Raw genomic sequence first — 16,828 nt, 5'->3', positions numbered from 1 at the left:
AGTAAAAATTACTGTGGCAGAGCATCCTAGAAGGAGGTGACGGAACAAAGAATTTAACGATCCACTCAATTTTTCTCAGGAATTCCCAGTCATCATCATTTAACGGTTGAGCTCCTGACAGTAGGGAGCTGTAGAGGGCTGGGAAGTGAACACAGATGCAGTGGGCTGAGGAGTTTAATTTTCACTTCACCTGTTTCTTGTCTCTGCTCAATTTTTCACAGCCCTGGGTTGCTCAGGCCATCCCAGTTGGGGTTGACAAAGCGTAATATAATTTATTCCTGCCCATCAGAAGATACTGCAGAGTGACTGGGTGAGGCGGCCTCCGTGAATGGTACAGCTGGTTCTCTTTGGTATTGCATTCAGGGCCTTCCTCTGGGCGTGTTTCCCCTAATTATTGAAATTATATGTATACAGTGATCCCTGAAGCGCGTCTGTGTGGAAATTGGTGGGCTGCTTTCAGTCTTTTCATGTTCATTACTTATTACTTTCCAGAGAGCTGCCAGTGTGGTTGGCGAAAGTTCTAGCAATAACAGCGTGAAGTGGTTATTCATGGTTGTCTTTATCCTGTGGAAATGAGACTACAGGATTCATTGGGACAATAAATACCTACATTTTTAAAGTTAGTGTATGAAATCTATATGTGTTTCTTATACAGGCATCCTTAAATGTCTAGTGGAGTTGACATTGAATTGATAGGGAAAAACATTTTAAATATTGTTTACAATGGAATTGCTTACAGTAGGCAAGACTGTACTGGATGCTTCCTATTGATTGCATTGAACTCCCCCCTCACCAAAATCTTATATATTGATCTTTCCCCACTAACTTCTTTGGGGCTTCTCTGGTGGTTCACTGTAGCAGCCATGCTCCTACATCACAAGCCTATTCTGCTGCTGCTGCTGCTGCTAAGTCGCTTCAGTCATGTCCGACTCTGTGCGACCCCATAGACGGCAGCCCACCAGGCTCCCCCGTCCCTGAGATTCTCCAGGCAAGAACACTGGAGTGGGTTGCCATTTCCTTCTCCAATGCATGAAAGTGAAAAGTGAAAGTGAAGTCGCTCAGTCGTGTCCAACTGTTAGCGACCCCATGGACTGCAGCCTACCAGGCTCCTCCGTCCATGGGATTCTCCAGGAAAGAGTACTGGAGTGGGTTGCCATTGCCTTCTCCACACAAGCCTATGATGTACACACTATCCATACTTTTCAATGAAAGGCAAAGAGACCTAGAAGTCATCTGCCCCAAAGTCATTCAGCTCAGAAGTGGCAGAGCTGGGATTTTTATTACCGACTGACTTGCAGCCATGCTGTTTTACTTTTTGTATCAGTTACAGAGAGTTTTTACCCAAGTCTATCATTTGTCAGCTAAAAAGATGCACAATGTGCGAGTTGCAAGTTAAGTTTTATTTGTGGGAAAATGAGGGCTGTAGCCTGGGAGACAGCACCTCAGATAGCTCTGAGAGACTGCTCCAAAGAGGTAGCGTTGTTGTTCAGTCGCTAAGTCGTGTCCGACTCTTTGCAACCCCATAGGCTGTAGGCCAGGCTCCTCTTTCCATGGGATTATCATAGCAGGAATACTGGAGTGGGTTGCCATTTCCTTCTTCAGGGAATCTTCCTGACCCAGGGATTGAACTCACATCTCCTACACTGGCAGGCGGATTTTTTTTTACCACTGAACCACCAGAGAAGCCCCAAAGAAGTAGTAGGGAAAGGTCATATTTAAGATTTTGGTGAGGGGGGGAGTTCAGTGTAATCAAGCACTTACTTTACAAAAGGTTTCCTGCTAGTCACAAGGAGCTGATGTCACCATGAAGGGATTTAGTGCTTTTCTAGATTTGGAAGAGAAGCAAGGATTTGGGTCATGAAATCAGTTACTGAAAATATCTTTCTAAAGACCCGTTCCACCAGTTTCTGTGGAGCACAGAGTATCTCACTCTCCACCCTGAGTTCCCCTCGGGGGGTGTTGATTGGTCGCCAGCTGCAGCAGCATAGGGTTCAATTCCCGCAGAGGCAGATGGCAGATGCCCTTCTTGTTCAATCGCTGGCAGATGCTCTTGGCAAGTGCCAGTTTGTAGTTGACACATTTAAGATAAGTGCGTGCCTGCTTGCTAAGTCGTTTCAGTCGTGTCCCACTCTGTGTGACCCCATGGACTGTAACCCACCAGGCTCCTCTGTCTATGGGATTCTCCAAGTAAGGATACTGGAGTGGGTTGCCATGCCCTCCTCCAGGGGATCTTTCCAACCCAGGGATCGAACTCACATCTCTGACATTTCCTGCATTGGCAGGTGGGTTCTTTACTACTCGCACCACCTGGGAAGCCCATTAAAAATGGCACCACCGACTTCCTGTAGACCTGCCCAAGATATATGTGGGTGAAAGGTAACACTAATTACTTTCAAAATTTAAATCACTTTATGCATTGTCTGGAACAAAATATTGAAGCATTTGTTTCCCCTAAATACTATTTAGTTATGATTTTTAAATGTTGGCTGGGTGCAGTGCAACATTTAGGAATATGCCAAGATTTTATGAGATTTTTAGAGCGGTAGTATTCACTTGGGAAAAAGGAAAACATCTGAAAATGGACAACTTCAGGGCTATTCAGTAGTATACTGTTTACCTTAAAGGAAGACTGGGGGACTTCCCTGATAGTCCAGTGATTACGACTTCTTCCAGTACACAGGATACAAGTTTGATCCCTGGCCAGGGAGCTAAAATCCCACATGCCTTGTGGCCAAAAAAACCAAAACATAAAAAACAGAAGCAAAGTTGTAACAAAGTCAATAAAGACTTTAAAAATGGTCCACCTTAAAAAAAAAATGAGAATGAGCCAGTGAGGGTCTGGGTGTGAAATGCCAAGTGGCTGTCACAGTGTCTTTTTTCTGTCCAGCTTCATGCAGCCCTGTAAAAAATGGGCCGTTTAAAATATGGGGACCTAATTACTTTTCTAAAGTAATTCTTAATAAAGATGGCCAATGGCTCCACAAGATAAAACAGCAACCTCTAGGTGGTTATGGTATTTAACTACCATGGTTGTAGTGAGGTTGAACCTCTTTTTGGGCGGCCATTGGGCATTTGTTTTCATTTCTCTGTGAATGACCTCTTCACCTCCTTGCCTTCCCCTCCTCTGCCCCCCCCCCCCCCCCCCCAACTTGGGCTATTTCTCTCTGTCCTGTTGACATTCATCCTTTTTATATGTGGAAATAATCTCCTCTCAGTCTGCCTTGTATCTTTACTTTTCTTTCTGGTGTCTTGAAGCTTCAATTGCACCATCTTCTTTTTGGTTTGTATTTGAGTGTCTTGTTTGGGAAATCTTGAGCTCCCTTTTTACTGAAGTTCATTTAATTATGTTTAACAACTGTTTTGTCTTTTGCTCAGTAATTTAAAGGGGACAAGAATGTAGCAACTGTTGAGAAACAGAGTCCATTCATCCAGTGGGAGATGTCCTGAACTAATAAATTAGAAACAACTCAAAGAGGAGACAGAAAGGGAAGAGCTTGGAACCTAAGATGAGACAAGGAACTCAAGATCCAGGCCTTTTAGAGGGGCACAGGCATTTAATGCTCTGTGATTTGAAGAAACTTTTATGAGACAGTTAACACCTAACTTGTCATTAGCAGTTCAGTACACACTGGACTAGACGGAGGACAAGCAAGGGAGGCCTTGAGTTAGTGATGGGGTCTCTGAATTAGAAACGTGTTGTTTGAGGGGGAAGAGATCCCATTTTAATGTTCATTTCACTTGGGTTATTTCCAGCTTTATCGATCTAAGTATTTTATTGAAAATAATGAGTAATAAAGTTGAACACTCACTGTACAGCATGCACTGTGCCTAAGCACTTTATATGCATTATCTCATTTCGTCGATAAACTCCTGAGCAGGTGGTGTATTATTTTCCGAATGAGGAAACAGCCTCAAGAAGGATAAATAACCTTCCCAAAGTAAGTAAGTAAATGGGACCAGGATTTGAATTCAGTGTTTTCTGACCTCAGGACCAATTAGATGTGATTGTTACACATTTTTAATAATAAAGTACTTGTGAAGATGATGCAGGATGAGTCCTTGTTGTTGATGACCGTGGCTGTTCTGCTGTGAAATTGGGCTCTATCAAGCATCTGCTGGCAGGGCTGAAGTTCGTTGCTCTCAGTGGGAGTGAGAAGTTTCTGAAGGGCTTTTTCACCCTTAAAAAAAAAAAAAAAAGCCACTTCCCTTCTGGGGGCCCTGCTTTTCTATGCAGGCTTTGGTACCTTCTGCAAAGGGTGTGTGTGTGTGTGTGTGTGTGTGTCTATGTGCTAAGGCACTTCAGTTGTGTCTCTTTGCAACCCCATGGACTGTAGCCCACCAGACTCCTCTGTCCATGGGATTCTCCAGGCAAGAAACCCAAGGAGTGGGTTGCCATTTCCTTTTCCAGGGCTCTTTCCTGACTTGTGGATCGAACCCGCATCTCTTGCATCTCCCTGTATAGGCAGGCAGGTTCTGTACCGCTAGTGCCACTGAGGTCAATGAAGGGTCTGCAAGGTGACGAGTGGGTTATTCTCTCCTTCCGAGCCCTGGCTTGGCTCTCCAGCAGCCCTTTACTCAGGCCTCAGGTAAACTACATGCTGCCGTGGTACAGGGGGACTGGATGAACCTTGTCTGCGTGTGTATTTTTTTAAAAAATTTTTAAGATGTATGTATTATTTTTTGGCGGTGCTGGGTCTTCATTGCTCTGTGTGGGCTTTCTCTAGCTGTGGTGCATGGGCTTTTCATCATGGTGGTGTCTCTTGTTGCGGAGCACAGGCTCTAGGTGCCTGGGTTCTAGAGCAAGGGCTCAGAACTGGCTCGTGGGCTCAGTTGCTCCACAGCCTGTGGGATCTTCCCTGGCCAGGGATTGAACCCAGGTCCCCTGCACTGGCAGGAGGATTCTTAAGCACTAGACTACCAGGGAAGCCCTGCGTGTGTATTAATACATGACCCACACACATTTGAGGGGACACTCAGCATTGCTATCTCCCCAGGGCTCCTCATCAACGGTCCACTTCCCACCTCAGCACGTATTTCATCAGGCCTACCCAAACATATTGTTTTACTTTGTTTATATTTTAATTAAAAACAATTTTTTTTGTCCACACCACACAGCATTCGGGTCCTAGTTCCCCGACCAGGGGTTGAACCCGAGCCCCCTGCAGTGGAAGCATGGAGTCTTAACCACTGGACTACCAGGGGAGTCCCCCATAGCCTACTTTAGTGAAAACGTGACACATAGCAAGCAAACAGGAAACTATAATCTGTTTATATGGCACTAGTGCTGAGGTGAGTCACTGATATAATTCCCTAGTGTTCAGTTCAGTTCAGTCACTCAGTTGTGTCCGACTCTTTGTGACCCCATGAATCGCAGCATGCCAGGCCTCCCTGTCCATCACCAACTCCCGGAGTTCACTCAAACTCATGTCCATTGAGTCAGTGATGCCATCCAGCCATCTCATCCTCTGTCGTCCCCTTTTCCTCCTGTCCCCAATCCCTCCCAGCATCAGAGTCTTTTCCAACGAGTCAACTCTTCGCATGAGGTGGCCAAAGTACTGGAGTTTCAGCTTTAGCATCATTCCTTCCAAAGAACACCCAGGGCTGATCTCTTTCAGAATGGACTGGTTGGATTTCCTTGCAGTCCAAGAGACTCTCAAGAGTTCTCCAACACCACAGGTTAAAAATCCAGGTTTTCTTGCTTATTTCCTATGAGACCTTGGCCAGGTTTCTTTGTATCCTTATGACTTAATGTCCACCTCTGTAAAATGCGGATAATATTATCTAACTTACAGGGTTCTGAGGATGTAAACTTTAATGCATGGAAAGCATTGAGAATAGTGTCTGGTGGATATAGATGGTACCTTGTGAATGTTCGCTCTTTTATAGATTTCAAGCAATAAGTCACTGTTTCCAGGGCGGTGGTCCTGTTACTATTTCATTGTGCCTCAGGGAAATCTTACATTCTTATCTCTGAGAGTTTTGGTGAATTGATATCACTTTTACCTCCCTTGAAGATGAAGACATCTCTGCAGTCCCTGGAAAAATAGAAAAGTTTATTTGAGCCCCAGGGAGACTGCTGCTGGCTTTCGGTCATGTTTTCTCACCATGGCCATGTCCCTTTGATCACCCAGATGTAGTCCCCCATTTAAGCTTCAAGAATAGGTTCTCCCCCAGCTAGAATTGGCAGCATGTCCATGAGTTTTGACCCTCGCTGCTGAAAGCAGGATTGAAGCATCCTGGCTGTCCGCGTGGACCCTCCCTCCTCTTCCTTGTTGAGCCTGCCCCTTTAGCGCTGGTAGTTGTAGACTGTTGACAGTTCAGTGACCCATGTTGAGCGCTGACTCTCCGCCAAGCCCTGTCCAGATGCTGTGGAGGGCAAACTAAACACCACTGCAGCTTTCTGTGGCTTGGGTTTTCAGAGAGCGTTCAAGCAGGAATGACTTTGAAAGAAACCATCTCATCCAGCTCTTTCAGCGTACAGAGAAGGGAGCCAAGACCCAGGAGAGTCAGTGACCTGCTTACGGCCCAGAGACTCAGAACGGGAGCCAAACCCTCTGGCTTCTGTTCATACTGCAAACCCAAGGACAGCAGAACAGAGGTGTTCTAGATAGGTAGTTTGTAGGCAAATTCTTTGGTTTCCCATGACCCAGCAGAGGAAAGCCCAAATCCCTTTCCAGTTGCTGATCTCATGTTTGGGACCCTAGTCACTGACTATGGTGGAAAAAACCTTAACAGTTTTGGAGCTACAGATGCAATGAATCCAGTTTAACTTGGGTCTTCAATGCAGTTGAATATTTATGGTGAGTCACCCTTTGTAAAAAAAAAAAAAAAGTCCTCATGAAAGACTTACATAATACAGCTACATAACACAGCTCAAGTTACTGTTGGTGCTGCACACGTGCACACCTCCAGCCTGTGGACTCGAGAATAACTAATGCCTTGCAGACGACACAGGACACCGTCTGGAAGCTCTCTGCCATTCCAAGTGCATCCTCTGACTGGGCGGTTTGGGACCTGTGTTTTTATTAGTTGCATCATACTTTATGTCAAAACAAAGTGCTCCCCATAGCCATTACCATGGGGCTTTGTTGCAACTTCAGTCCATTTGTATATTAATTTTTTACATGTTAAAAAATTACTTATTAGTTCATTTTATGTGACAATAATTGTATTGCCTGTTGACATAAATAATGGTTTTATGAAATGTAAATTTTTCAAGCCAGTCACTGGGATGAGATGCATTGTTTTAGACTTTTGTAATTCTTTTTAATGTTGACTTAATAGAAGACAGCTGGGTCTTCAGGTCTGCTTTTCATTTACTCTGATGCAATATATTGTTTTGGTTGAAGTACATGAAGAAGTTCCAGCTTCATAGATAATGTGGTTGAAAAGAAGGAACTTGTATACCCTTAGAAGTTTCCTGGAAAGCCGCCAGAAAGTCTCTGACCACGCTTGGAGAACTACTTAACTTTTTTTAAAATTGATTTTTATTGGAATATAGTTGCTTGACACTGTTGTGTTAGTTTCCACTGTACAGCAAAGTGAATCAGCTATTCATATACACACATCCGCTTCCTTTTGGACTTTCTTCATATTCAGGTCACCCCAGAGCATTTGAGAAAGTTCCCTGTGCTATCCACTATGTTCTCTTTAGGTATCTGTTTTATACATAGTGTCAGTAAGTGTATGTGGGTCAATCTCAACCTCCCAATTCCTCCCACCCTCCTTTAAAGTAACTCTGCCTGCTCTGTATCCTCATTCATTTCCCTCTAGGGAGGAGTGTTGAATTTCCTGGTAGATGGTTTGGAGAAGAAAGTGGGCACTTTCCTTATGGTAAAGTTAGGACTTTTCCTGTGTGCTGATAGTGGTGTATAAAGTAAGACTATTAAAACAACAGCAACTAGAAGAAAATGATTTAATCCAGTTCAAGAAAAGTGTTTGCCTGTAGTGGTGGGCATTAGGGAGAGGAATACTGTTCCATGTGGGGGACTCTGGAGCTTCAAAGCTTTACATGGTGTTCTGTCTCTTGGGCTGGGTGTTAGATATGTTGGTATGTGTTCTATTATCTTTACATGATAAGGATATTTTATGCTGCTGCTGCTAAGTCGCTTCAGTCGTGTCCGACTCTGTGTGACCCCGTAGACGGCAGCCCACCAGGCTCCCCTGTCCCTGGGATTCTTCAGGCAAGAATACTGGAGTGGGTTGCCATTTCTTTCTCCAATGCATGAAAGTGAAAAGTCAAAGTGAACTCGCTCAGTTGTGTCTGACTCTTAGCAACCCCATGGATTGCAGCCTACCAGGCTCCTCCGTCCATGGGATTTTCCAGGCAAGAGTACTGGAGTGGGGTGCCATTGCCTTCTCCCAAGGATATTTTATAGACATAATTTAAAGAGAGCTCTGGTTTCTAGCAGTTGGGGAAACAATGAAACTGTTTTTTCCCTCATTCAGTCTCTTCTGCTCTTTTGGCTTGGAGCACTTGAATCCTTCCAGTCTAAAAAACACCTGTTTGGATACATGAGTTGTAACTCTATCCATCACAGTTACTTTTCACTTCCTATGCTTGTGTTCACTTAAGGTCTAAGGCTTATGATTCCCTCACTGTTGTAAGAATCAGGAAAATCCGAAACTCAAGCTCAAATGTGGGGCCAGAGTTGTGAGAGCTCTTGGTGTGGGAATGGTCTGGTGGCAGTGGCCCCACGGCCTTCTGTGTCATGTTAATCTTGGCCCACAAGGGCTGGATGGTTGTTTTGCTTTCTGCTAGATAATAGACTGGTTTTGTGGTCTCAAAAACTAAAGTCATGCTTCTTGGACAGGGTAACACTCTGTTTGACTTGGACTTGGATCCATTCCTCTGTCTGTTATGTCTTCTCCTTTGGCTTCATGTTGTTTACTTTGGTTTTGATGACTGATTGCTTCTAGTTGGGTTTTATTTTGGAGCCTGATATCTATTCTCTGTGGGTGCTGGCATCCTTTTCTTCTCTTTCCCCATTGTGAGTGATAACAACTAGTGTCAAGAATTAGAGAGTGTTCATGCACCCTTTCCCAACAGCCCCTGTCCCCTCATCTGTGTTACAGAAGATGAAACCAAAGCAGAGAGAAGTGGTACTTGCTGTCATTTAAAGTGGCTCCTAGCTCGCGTCTGGTTGCAAGGCCTGGAGGATTTTTGGTGTAATGGCTAAAGTAGCTTTTTATGTGTGGGTGCTTACTTGTTTTAAGGTTGGTTAAGTCCAGCTTCATGATATAATGTGGGATGAGATGGAAAGAAGAGCATAGTATTGTAAGTAAAGAGAGCGTATTTGGTGGGACTGGAGTTTAGACCATACGAAAAAGCTTAAGAGGAAGCAACCAACAACTTTTATTGGAGGGGGAGAAAATGATATTAAATAATATGTGCCTTTGAATTTATTAACATCTGATTTTAGAATGCTTTGCCATTTGTTGCACTTGCGGAAATATTATTGTCTAAATATATGACATCTGAGTACGGTTTCCTTGGGTCTGTTATTGTATTAACTAATACTATATTAGTAATAACCTCATGGATTGTTAGGAAATCAAAAAGCAGGTGTCTTGTGTTGATACCACATGTGTTCCAAATTGTAGGCCGCAGACAAGTGGGTGTAAAGGAATGTGGATGCAATTAAAATGTCTTCAGAATGGGGAGTTGAAGTAAATCTTAAGTGGAATTGCCAACGAATGCCTAGCTCAGGGTAGGCTTTAGAATCATGTTAGTTTCCCTGAGGGTAAAATTGTCATTAGTTTTAAAAGTTTTATTTTTTAATATAAACTCAGACAAAGTGGATAATGGCGTTCCATTGATAAGTCAGGAGATAATCATTTTCTCTTTCGTCTAATCTGAAATCCCTGGGCGATGAGCCTTTCCCTCTGGACAGGATGAGGGAATGAATCTGGAAATGTTCTCTCATCCCCAAAGGGGCATCTCTTTTTAGGATAGTGAGGTTGGTGTCTCTCCGGTTCCTTGCATATGGTAGCAGGGGTCCAGAAAATGCTCGCTGTGCCCTGTTTCTGAAAGCGTTGTAGCAGGCCAGCCATGCGCTCCTCAGCGCTCTCCCGGAGGCTAAGGAGGAAGTGATGGGAGCTTATCCGGCATGCAAGCCATGTGGTTTTAATCCGTCAGGACTGCTGACTGCATCCTGTCTTTCTTCTCCGCCTCTGATGCATCTTCTTTGCATCTTCTGTGTAAGCTTCGGTTGCTCTTTCTCTGCAGCTGGTTTTTCTAGCATCCCCAGAGAAAACAAAGAAGGGAGGCTGGATAATCTTTGCTGCTTTTCAGGTGAGCAAGAGAGTGATGGCTGTAGGCTGCTTAACTTTAACCTATAATCTTCCCTGTTGGATGTGTTCCTTCTAAGAAATACAAGAACATGCTCAACAGCCGGGGATGGAAAGGCATTTCTTCTCAGATCCTTTCTCCCCTTGCTGCCTGCTTTCCCACCCACCCCGCCCCCTCCCTGAGTCTCCCCATCACGTTCTCTCTCTGCTCCACTGGGTGGGTTCAGGCACAAGTGTTGAGGTAGGCCTGCCTTCCCAGCCCTTACTGATCTCAGGAGATGGTAGTATAATGTGCTCATGTGAGGCTGTGGCTGTCCCCCAGTGGCCAACACACACGTACCATTCTGTGGTTTATAAAAGGTTGACCAGAAGTTGCTTTTCTCGGCTCTCAGGCCTTGCTAATGCAGTGGCAAGGGCTTTGGAAGCAGCCTGCCTGGCTTTAAACCATCACTTACTTGCTGTGTGTCCCTGAGCAGTTACATCTCTGAGCATCAGTTGCCTCAACTATAAGATGAGAATAATATCAGAGGCGATGATGGGAGATAAGTGAGATCAATGCAAAGTGCTCAGGATGGTGCCTGGCACACACATATATATTTATCTGTGTGTATATGTGTTTATATGTTGTTGTTGTTTAGTTGCTCAGTTGTGTCTGACTCTTTTGCGACCCCACGGACTGTAGCCCGCCAGGCTCCTCTGTCCATGGGATTCTCCAGGCAAGAAAACTGGAGTGGGTAGCCATTTCCTCCTCCAGGGGATCTTCCCTACCCAGGGATCAAATCCACATCTCCTGCATTGACAGGATGGTTCTTTACTGCTGAGCTACCAGGGAAGCCCACATATATTTATATGAATAAATATATATATTTCCTGAGACCAAGTGCCCTGTACTGTTGAGCTTCATGCACGGTGAGTTGCTTCCTAGTGCTGAAAGCGAAAGTCACTCAGTCATGTCCGACTCGTTGCGACCCATGGACTATAAAGTTCGTGGAATTCTCCAGGCCATAATACTGGTGCGGGTAGCCTTTCCCTTCTCCAGGGCATCTTCCCAACCCAGGGATCAAACCCATGTCTCCCGCATTGCAGGCGGATTCTTTACCAGCTGAGCCACAAGGAAATACTGGAGTGGGTAGCCTATTCCTTCTCCGGTGGAATCTTCTTGACCCAGGAATCAAACCAGAGTCTCCTGCATTGCAGACAGATTCTTTACCAACTGAGTTATCAGGGAAGCCTTCAAAGTGCTGGCAAGGGATTAAACTGACAAATGTAGCCAGAGTGTTAATGTCTATCTTTTCTAATTCCCAAGGGCTGTCTTCAACCTCACTCCCTCCATCACACATCCCCCATCTTGAAATAATGCTCCTTCTTGCATGGCAGTTGTTTTGGTTGAGAAAGACGGGAAGACTGTTAACTCTGTGAGATCTGATTCTCTGCATTTGTTCATCCTAAAACACAGACCAGGCTAAGGGTGACATTGTGGTAAGTGAAGTTCAAAGTAAGACACATAAGATGGGGTTCCTGTCCTCAGGAAATTTGCATTCTTCCAGGGACCTGGACCAGTGGAAAACTAAGTATGGTGTTAGGTACAGGATGACCCAGATACACTGACTGCTTGTAGAATAGAGAGCAATGGTGTCTAATTCAGGGAATAGGGAAGGCTTAATGAAGTAGGTGGCATTTTGCCTGGGGCTTTAAGGATGAGTAGGATTTGACAGGTGGAACTGAGGATGAGACATTCTCTGTGCAGAGTTGGGTGTACTTTGAAAAGAGCCAGCTGTCCAGTTTAAAGTCTAGGTAGGTGGTGGTGGACTTGGAATCTGGAAAAACTGGTCTGAATGCTGCCTCTGCTTTTAAGCTGAGCTGTGGTTTCCTCATCTATAAAACGGAGCCAGAAGTATCTACTTCACAGAGTTATGAGGATTAAATAAATGGGAAGATGTTTTAAAGGTCTAGGTATGGTGTGTGGCACAGAACTGCTAGGAAATTATTACTTAAGTGATGGTTGCAGTGGAAAAGAGAAGTGAAAAGTTAGAGGACAGGCTCCTCTGTCCAAGGAATTATCCAGGCATGAGTACTGGAGTGGGTTGCCAATTCCTTCTCCAGGCGGTCTTCCCGACCCAGGGATTGAACCTGCATCTCCTGAATTGCAAGCAGATTCTTTAGTGTTCAAACCACCAGGCTGTAGTGGAAGGAGGATGATACTGAAAAGCTTGAAGGGGAGTCCAAGTATGGCAGCCTTGGTGTATCTCATTCATTTCTGCTAAACTGTACTTAGTGTTGTGGTCTTTGTGTACGTGTTTGGTGATTGATTTTTGGTTGATTGATCAAAGGAAATGTTAGAACTTTCTTGTAGTCCTCTGGCTAAAAGAGTGGTAGAGCCTGTTTCCACTTTTCCTACTCTGAATTTTTAACCTTCACTATTCTGGGCTTCCCTGGTGGCTCAGTGGTAAAGAATCCACCTGCCAATGCAGGAGACTCAGGTTCGAACCCTGGGTTGGGAAGATCCCCTGGAGAAGGGCATGGCAACCCACTCCAGTATTCTTGCCTGGAGAATCCCATGGACAGAGGAGCCTGGTGGGCTGCAGTCCATGGGGTTGCAAAAGAGTCAGACACAACTTGGCAACTAAACAACAACGATTCAGGTATTCCAGGCAGCTTTGAATTCAGACTTTTAAAAGATATCAGTCGACTTTTCCATGTTGATCCCAGAATAGGAGAGGAACGAGGAGGTGCAGTCTTCTTGAGGATTAAACCTTCGTTCACGCCACTGTCCAGATAGAGCTGGTTTTACGGTGTTTATTTCTTGAGTATTTGGGCATGCGAGCAGCCAGATGACTCGGGGCTGTCACACTGCCTTCTGAATTATTAATATCTGGGCTAAAGAGTAGGTAGGAAGTTGGACTGAGAAGGAATCCTGGGGTAGAGCTCTCAGGCCTTATTTCCTTACGTTCGTGGTTGCAGCTGCCACACTGCACAAAACCCACTCCTGGTAATAACCAACCTAAGTATATACAGTTGGTGCAATTGTGGCCAAAGGGGTTTAACTCTGTGTAGCCATGATTACAGTAAGATGTATGGTCTGACCCTCTCTATGTGGGAGGGATTTGAGGCTTGGATCTTTCTCAAGTCCAGAGGGCCCAAGTTGCTCTTCTTGTTTTTGCCAGTGTAATTATCACTTATTTTCCCTGCCTGCCTTTCATTTTCACTATGTGAATAATAATTATTCTAATGAACCACTAAGGCTCTGGAAGAGGTTAATGGCAGCAACTTGCATCAGTGCCAAAGACGTTTGCTAATTCTGTTCTTTCACCCCAGGTCTCATTGAACTTTCTCAGTTTCTCCTTCCTACAGAACGTATGAATTACAGCAAGGATCTCTTGCCAAGTTACAGTCTTTCAAGTTTCGATTTCAGCTTAATGCTGCCCTGTAATCATGCTATCAAAGACTGTCAGAAACACGTTCCCATTCACAGATCCCACAACTCTTTATCTGTTAACCTAGGAGCGTTGAACTGGGACTGGACCCCATCTCAGTGATGAATCTGGGTGGCCAGCCCAGCCCCTTTGGGCTTTGTGGGAACAACATCAAGAAAACATAACCTTCGCTGTTGAATGTATTTTATCATCTAGTTTTGAAAGCTGATGGGATTTTGTAACAGATTGTTGGATGTAGCAGAGGTTTCCCAGTATCTGATTTGGGTTCTTGTTGATTCTTCAGAAATAACGTGATGATGATGATAATGAAAATGGCTCTTTAAGAGGCAGTGGAGGGGTGGAGGGGACTGTGGGAACATTCTTCTGTGACAGCCTGTGAAAAGAAGGTTTGTTTTGCATTAGCTGATCAAGACAAGAAAGCCAGCCTCGAAAGCCATCCAACAAGAGGAAACTTTTGAGAGTAGAGGATAATTGTAATATAGCCTCTTGGGTCTGCTTTCCTAAGCACAGCAATAGGTGTGGGGGGAAAAAAAAAAACAAAAACCCTGCACCAACTTTCTCTTAGAGCTAAGCAGACTCTTCTTTGATGTATGCCTTCTAGAAGGCAGAAAATTGTCTGTTCTGCTGGTGGGAGTATTTATTTATTTTAGGGGTTAATTGGTTCTATTTCTTGAGAAAGAGAACAGAGTAGGAAGAAATAAGAAAGCTTTAGTTTGATTAGGATGGCAGAAATTGTAGCCATAGTTAAAGGAGTCAGTCTGTTAGGTTTTCTGCAAGATACACCTTTTTTTTTAATGTTCTGAAGGACGTTTGCATCAAATAGCTTACCACTGGATGATTGCCCAGGCTGGTAATCTGGGTTAAAACCTTGGCTAGCAGGCAGTACTGTATCCAAGATCCCTTGGGCCGCTGCTCTGATGGGAAGATCTATTCAAAGTGCACTGGGGGTAGGAAACAGAAAAATCTTTCTTGCTTTCATGATGTGATCATCTAGTGTTTGTTCCTCCTCCCTCAGCACTGGGACACCCAGTGACAGATCCTGGACATGTGTTTAGTTATGTGTTGCTTAGATGTGTGTTTGTAATGTTTCACTTTAAGGGTTATTTCCAATAGACTAAAATGTGAACCAGATTTATTTAAAGTTTTATATCCTCTACACTGAATTATTCTTTGCTTTTCCCAATTCATTGATTTCCATGCCCACGGGACCTCTTTCTTTTCCTGCTGCCTCCCCTGACAGACTCCACTTCTTTCTTTCCTCCCATCTCCATTCCATCTCTGCAGCTCAGCTCAGTTCAGTTCAGATCAGTCGCTCAGTCATGTCGGACTCTTTGCGACCCCATGGACTGCACCACGCCAGGCTTCCCTGTCCATCACCAACTCCCAGAGCTTGCTCAAACTCCCAGCATCAGGGTCTTTTCCAGTGAGTCAGTTCTTTGCATCAGGTGACCAGAGTATTGGAGCTTCAGCTTCAGCATCAGTCCTTCCAATGAATATTCAGGACTGATTTCCTTTAGGATGGACTGGTTGGATATCCTTGCAGTCCAGGGGACTCTGAAGAATCTTCTCCAACACCACAATTCAAAAGCATCAATTCTTCGGCACTCAGCTTTCTTTATGGTCCATCTCTCACATCCATACATGACTACTGGAAAAACCATAGCTTTGATTATCTCTGCAACTCACCAAATCTGTTTCATCTTATCATGAGCTAGATGAGGTCTGACCTCTCTATGATAAGCCTTATTTCTTGCCATGGTCCGTATTGCTCTCCATTGTCTCACCCTGATAACCTTTATACTGTATTTCATCATCAAACAGGTCACAGTCATCTTCTGTTTTGTCTAAATGACTTTTCTCCCGAATAATGCTTAAGTTCCTTAAAAAACTTTTGCATTTCCTAGAATTCTTGTGATGTTGCAGCCCCCCTAAAGGTTTGCAGAGTTTGCTTTTGTTGTTGGGGAAGACTTCCTCCAAAGGCAAAGCGACTCTCCGGCTAGTTCCTTGTTAGCTGCCTTATCACTTTTGCTGTAAACGAGGGTGGAAATGCCTTGGTAACCTGATAGAGATCTAGTTTACTGTGACTTTTTTTTTTTTTTTTTAACCAATTTCTGTGTTTTTCCTCCCTGGAGACTTAGTTGTGTTTTGAGTTAGGGAAGTGCTAATATTCATTATTTTATTCTATCTTAAAATGACACAGGAGAACATAGGAACATTTTAGTGCACAGAGGGTTGGCAGAATCTTAAGGTGGCTCCATGATCTGAGCCCTCGGTTTCCATGCCCTGTATACCCCCAGAACTTGGGGGTATGAGGGGGTAGTCACTCCTTTGATGAGCTTATGTTATGGCACAGTTGACTCTAAGATATGGTTTTCCTGGGGGGATCTGACTCAGTCAGTCCCTTAAAAGGGACTGGACTCTTTCTGAAAAAGGAGATTTGAAATATGAGAGGGACATGAGGGGTTTTCTGTTGCTGCTGAAGATAGGTGGCCATATGGCTAGTGACTGTGGGTGACTAGCCCACAAGAACTGTTTTAGAGCTGAGTACAACCCCAGCTGACATTCAGCAAGGAGAGGCAGCCCTCACTCCTACAGCTGCAAGGAATTGAATTCTCCCAACTTGAATGAGATTGGAAGTGGAATTCTATACCTCCCCAGCCCCGTCCCGCCCATCCCCGCCCCGGCCAAACTTCTCAGCCTGGCCAGTGCATTGATTTCAGTGATACCCCCAGCAGGGAATCCAGCCATGCCATACCCAGACTTCTGATTTACAGAACCAAGAGCTGATGAATAGGTGTTGTTACCAGCCACCAGGTTTGTGGGCATTTGTTGCATGGCAATAAGAAACTAAGATACACCCCAGGTGTATGCAGACAACCTCTCTTGCATCCTGATCACATTTCAGCCAGGGCTGAGATTAAGATGCTACATTTATCTTAGGAAGGCTTGAGGCTTTTGGCCAGGATTTTTTAGTAATATTGGCAGAGTGATAACAGATGTTAATTTGTATGTTTATTTCCTAAGCACGTCTTTACAGGCTCTTGGGTCATTTTTGGTACAGTCTCTCAATTTTCAGGGCCTAGAAATGAATCCTTTCCCTCAAG

At 44.4% G+C, this 16,828-nt stretch overlaps 1 protein-coding gene across 7 annotated transcripts in view; it reads left to right on the top strand.

The window, feature by feature from the left end:
• SEPTIN11 (septin 11) overlaps positions 1-16,828 on the top strand; it is a 112,576-nt gene that overhangs the window by 19,994 nt on the left and 75,754 nt on the right. The gene's annotated exons all lie outside the window — the stretch shown is intronic.

This window comes from Bubalus bubalis, chromosome 7 (genome assembly GCF_019923935.1).
Source record: "Bubalus bubalis isolate 160015118507 breed Murrah chromosome 7, NDDB_SH_1, whole genome shotgun sequence".
NCBI classification, from domain to species: domain Eukaryota; kingdom Metazoa; phylum Chordata; class Mammalia; order Artiodactyla; family Bovidae; genus Bubalus; species Bubalus bubalis.
The sequence above is the reverse complement of the archived record's forward strand: the minus strand, read 5'-3'. Positions and strand labels throughout refer to the sequence as shown.